The sequence below is a fragment of the Phyllobates terribilis genome, unplaced genomic scaffold, assembly GCF_046119375.1.
Source record: "Phyllobates terribilis strain yellow unplaced genomic scaffold, ASM4611937v1 Scaffold_11__3_contigs__length_659146591, whole genome shotgun sequence".
Lineage (NCBI taxonomy): Eukaryota > Metazoa > Chordata > Amphibia > Anura > Dendrobatidae > Phyllobates > Phyllobates terribilis.
The window spans coordinates 606169451-606175184 of NW_027362771.1; the positions used below are offsets into that span (position 1 = coordinate 606169451).

The 5734-nt window shown below is 43.2% G+C and overlaps 1 non-coding gene across 1 annotated transcript; it reads right to left on the bottom strand.

Moving 5' to 3' along the window:
• Positions 1-4943: 4943 nt before the first annotated feature.
• TRNAL-AAG (transfer RNA leucine (anticodon AAG)) lies at positions 4944-5038 on the bottom strand. Its single transcript has one exon. It is a non-coding gene; the product is annotated as a tRNA-Leu (tRNA).
• Between the last annotated feature and the right edge of the window lie 696 nt (positions 5039-5734).

Sequence of the window (5734 nt, forward strand, 5' to 3'; positions counted from 1 at the left end):
GGAGCGCATTTTGTGGAACCAAAGGTAGGTCTGTCTGATCTATTTTTTGGCGAACAACAAGATTTTTTTTCATTTAAAAATGCTTGTCTATTATATTTTCGTTTGAGACCCGGATACTCTGGTGATGAATCACAGCGCATAGGGTTCATAATGTCACTTTCGCGCAAAGATCCTCAGGGATGGACCTTCTCTCTCCAACCTAGTGATCCGTGCTTTAGTTCAGTGGATAGTTTTTTTTCTGCTTTGGGTTTGTTGTACGATGATCCAGATCGTGTCTCATCTGCTGAGTCTGAATTAAGACAGGGATCAGGTAATGTGGAAAAATATTGTTCTCACTTCCGTCGCTGGTCTGCCCAGGTGGGGTGGAACGATTCAGCTTTGAAAAGCTTGTTTCTTGCAGGGCTAGGTGAAAGGGTTAAGGATTTACTGATTGCTTATCCCACACCTGGAAACTTGCAGGAGACAATGCAATTAGCTATACGGGTGGACAGGAGACTGTGTGCAAGGGTTAATGAGAGCAAATCCTTTGCTATGTCAGCTTCGAGTCCTGAGAGGTTCAGTGCTGACAATGGTAAGCCGATGGAAATTGGGGCGATGGCACCCCGCTCTCAGGAAAAAGACCGCCGACTTTCTGAAGGCTTGTGTTTCTATTGCGGAAATTCTGGTCATTTTATTAAGAGCTGTGTGCTTCGTATGAAGAAAGAAAAAAAATGGTCAGTCATGCCTGTATTGCCTGTTTTAATTCTAAGGGAGTATTCCTATCTGCCACTACTGCTGCTCAGGATGAATTAATTGAATTTCGGGTATTTGTGGATTGTGGTTCTACTCTGAATGTGATTGATGGGGGATTCTTGGAAAAACTTAGATTAGAACCTAAAACTTTGTCATCCCCTATTGCTGTGGTTTCTGTCGATGGCTCTCCCTTGAAGAGTGTTACTCACAAGGTCTGTGAATTTCCCCTCACTATTAATGGTATTCATCAAGAGAATTTGGATTTGGTGGTATTGGATAATTTGCCTTCTCCAGTAATATTGGGGTTACCCTGGTTAAAATTGCACAAACCTGTACTGGATTGGTCTACCAATGAAATTAAGTCCTGGAGCCCTAAGTGTTATGACAAGTGTTGTAACAGGCGCATTGCTGCTGTGGATAGAGGGGAATTGCCTGTACCTATTCAGGATTTTTGGAGAGTTTTTTCTGAGGAGGAGTCGCAGGTTTTGCCTCCCCATAGAGACTATGATTGTACCATTGAATTTGTTCCTGGAGCGACTCTTCCTAAGAGTCGTTTATTTAATCTTACTATTCCTGAGAGAAAGGCTTTGGAGGAATACATACAGACAAGCTTGGCCACTGGTCACATTAGGCCTTCCAAGTCTCCTGTGGCTGTTGGATTTTTTTTTTGTAAAAAAAAAAGATGGCGGTTTACGTCCTTGTCTGGACTTTCGTGAGATTAATAAAATTACTGTACGCAATCCTTACCCACTGCCATTGATTCCCGATTTATTTAACCAGTTAGTGGGGGCCAAGTGGTTCTCTAAAATTGATCTCCGGGGGGCATACAATTTGTTGCGCATGAAGGAGGGTGATGAATGGAAGACTGCTTTTAACACTCCTGTGGGTCATTTTGAGAATCTGGTTATGCCTTTTGGTCTCACCAATGCTCGAGCATTTTTTCAGAATCTTATTAATGATATCCTTAGACCTTTAATCGGCAAAAATTTGGTTGTGTATTTGGATGACATTTTGATGTATTCGCCGGATCTGGAGTCTCATTGGCGGAGCGTACGTGAGGTATTACAGTTATTAATGGACAATTCGCTTTTTGCTAAACTGGAGAAATGTGAGTTCGCTGTACAGAGAATTAGTTTTTTGGGCTACATTATCTCCAGTGAAGGTTTTGAGATGGACCCGGTTAAAGTTCAAGCTGTGCAGGAATGGCCTAGGTCTATTAGTTTGAAATCGATACAGAGGTTTTTGAGTTTCGCCAATTATTACAGAAAATTCATAAAAAATGTTTCTATTATTGTCAAACCGCTGACCGATCTCACCAGGAAAGGTGCTAATGCGGTTCAATGGACTTCTGAGGCCATTGAAGCTTTTGTGTTTTTAAAGGAGAGGTTCACCTCTGCTCCCATCCTTATGCAGCCTGATGTGACTAAGCCGTTTTTGGTTGAGGTTGATGCTTCTTCAGTGGGGGTTGGTGCGGTGTTGTCTCAGGAAAACAAGGATGGAGTACATCCCTGTGCCTTCTTTTCAAAAAAATTTTCCGAGACTGAACTTAATTACGATATTGGTAATCGGGAATTGCTGGCGATTAAACTCGCATTTGAACACTGGCGTCACCTCTTGGAAGGTGCTGATTTTCCCATTCAGGTTTTCACTGATCATAAAAATCTGATCTATTTTGATGCTGCCAAGCGCTTGAATGCCCGTCAGGCTAGGTGGGCACTTTTTTTCTCGCGGTTTAATTTTTCCGTTACTAACATCCCGGGTACCAAGAATGTTAAAGCGGATGCTTTGTCTCGCAGCTTTTCTCCCATGGTCGGTGTTGAGGAGGAAGAGGAGACCATTTTACAAGAAGGTGTTGTGATTGCTGCTTTGGACTCCGTTTTGGAGGATGAGATTCTTAAAGCACAGGAGAATGCCCCATCTAACACTCCTCATGGGAGGTTGTTTGTGCCTAGGACCTTTAGGAGAGATTTGTTTGTTGAGTGTCATGAGTCTCGGTTGGCAGGTCATCCAGGAATTTCTGAGACCAAGAGACTTGTGGGTCGCAGTTTTTGGTGGTCTGGATGGCAGAAGGAAGTCATTAAGTGGGTGCGCCAATGTACTGTGTGTGCAAGATCCAAGTCTTCGCATGCTCCTGCTGCGGGGTTGCTTTGCCCTCTGGAGGTTCCTAGTGCACCTTGGACACATCTGGCTATGGACTTTATTACTGACCTTCCTCCCTCTGAAGGTTTCACGGTCATCTGGGTGGTCGTGGACCGTTTTATCAAGATGTGTCACTTGGTTCCCTTCATCAAACTGCCTTGCGCTAAGACACTCGCTAAGGCCTTTGTCAAGGAAATTGTCAGACTACATGGTGTTCCTACTAACATTGTTTCTGATAGGGGACCTCAGTTCGTGGCTCGTTTTTGGCATGCCTTTTGTGACAGGTTGGGAGTTCATTTGTCGTTTTCATCCGGATATCATCCTGAGTCTAATGGCCAGACAGAAAGGAAGAACCAGGATGTTGAGCAGTTCTTGCGTTGTTTTGTGGCAGACAATCAAGTGGGGTGGTCTGAGTTTCTGCCACTTGCTGAATTTGCTCTTAACAACCATACATCCTCTTCTGCTGGGTGTTCGCCTTTTTTTTGTTGTTCTGGGAGACATCCGTCTTTTGGGTCATTCTCCAAATTGGTTTCGGCTGTGCCTGAGGAGGAGAGTTTTTCCGTTGATTTGGAGAGAGTTTGGACGGATGTGCGTGGTAATCTTCAGGAGGCTAACAAAAAATCTAAGCGGTACTTTGATAGGAAACGGCAAGAGGTTTTGTTTGCTGTTGGTGACATGGTTTGCTTGTCCTCTAAGAATCTGCAATTGAGGATTCCTTCTAAAAAATTGGGTCCCAAGTTCGTAGGGCCCTTTAAGGTGCTTCAGATAGTTAACCAATCTGCTGTTAGGCTGGAGGTTCCTACGATCTGGAGGATTAATCCGGTGTTTCATGTTTCTCTGTTGAAAAAAGCTGATGTGTCGGATGGTGACGCCTCTGCCACTGTTCCTCCGGTGGTGGAGAACGGGGAATATGAAATTTCACGCATCCTAAATTCTAGACGGTATAGAGGGAGTTTGCAGTATATAGTCGCTTGGAAGGGTTTCGGACCTGAGGATAACTCATGGGTGAGGGCGGATGATGTTTCTGCTTCCAGACTTCTCCGAGCGTTTCACAGGAGGCTTCCTGGTAAGCCTGGGCCTAGGGGATCCGGAGGATCCTCTTAGAAGAGGGGGTACTGTTACAACTCTCTTGTTAGGTTTTGTTTAGTTTGCTGGTCACATGACCATTTTTGCCTTTTTAATCCGGCTCCGCCCTCCTGGCATTGCTGGACTTCATTGTATTTTTTACTGTTGAGCTAGCTTGGTGCTCTGTTGCCGTTCTCTGTTAGTTTTGCTAGGTCTTCTGACATCTATGCTTTTTGTTGTGTGTTTTTCTTTGACTGCTACGATTTCTGCTAGGAGGTGTCCAACTTATCCCAGTCCCTAGATCTTGTAGGGATCCCTCCCTCACATCTATAGGTCTTCGTACACACTAGCCGAGGACTTTAGCGGGTCTGATCGCAGGATCAGGTTCCCCGTTACATCGTAGGGATCCAGTTTAGTTCTATTGTAGGGACAGATCTCCTGTCTTTCCTTTGTCTCTGTAGCAGATCATAACATTAACTTTTGACTTACTTCCAAAATCCTTTCTTATTGCTTTTGGTCTCTCTTGCTAGCCTCAATTCATTACTGGCTTTAGCTCTTCTAACGCTAGCCCAGCTTTCCCTGCAGACAGCATTATATTCTTCTTTAGATATGAACCCTTGTTTCCATTTGATACTCATTTCTTTGTTCCTTTTTAGCAAGCCTTTAAGTTCAGTATTCAGCCATCCTGGTCTCCATAAATGCTTTCCATTCTTCCTTCTTTTCGGGATTGTTACTGATTGTGCAGTGAGAATTTAATTTAGCAAAATCTCCCATCCTTCCTGGACATTTCTTTCCTTTATAACATTCTACCTTTCCTTCCTTTTTACTGAGTCCATTAAAAACTGCCTTTCTACAGTCCAATCTTAAAATCTCAGTTTTCACAGGTTTTCCACCATTTGTAATTCAAAAGTATAGGATAGAATTACCGCTGCCTCCTAAATTCTCAATCCCCTTTACTTCCTCAACAGTTTCCTAATTTTTGGTAAAAATTAGATCTAAATAAATAATGGCAGCAGTGGGATTTGAACCCACGCCTCCAGAGAGACTGGAGCCTTAATCCAGTGCCTTAATCCAGTGCCTTAGACTGCTCGGCCACGCTACCTCATACGGATGTTCAAACTTATTTAAATCAGAAATTTGCTAATGATATAAGTGGCAGAAATCATTGTATATCTAATTAGACAAAAATACAAATGTTATTATGCATGAGCAACGTAGTTATCAGGGATTTGTTTGTACATTGACTCTGGGGCACCATTTTGCAAAACATATGACTTGTATCCAGATATTTAACTAATCTTTCCTCTGTTGGCTCATCCGCTAATTTTTAGATATCACTGAATTAGGTGGTATAGATTGCTTGCTATGATCTCCCATATACAGGACACTCAAACATGAAGGATTCCTACACGCCTGCCTGTATGTAACAGATAATCAGAAGCAGCAGCAAGGAAGACATTATACAGCAGTGCAGAGCAGTGTAGCTATGAGTTCATCACTAGGGTGGCTTACTGGAAAGCAGCAGAAGCAGCATGGCTCTGTTTATGTTTGCTAATCACTCTGCTCATCCTGTATTGATAATCGTAAAAATTCAGCAGGGATATGAGCTAGCAGTTAGACTTCATTTGACCAAGATTGATTTTGGCAAATTTTGAGAATTGTGGATCATTGATTGAACGGACATCGATCTAACATAGATGGTAAAAGTAACATACCTGGCGGCGTCCTTGCATAGTGGTCCATCTCCCACTGTGCAAGAGCGCGCACTTGATCTCCAGTCCAGAATGTCTCTCTGGCT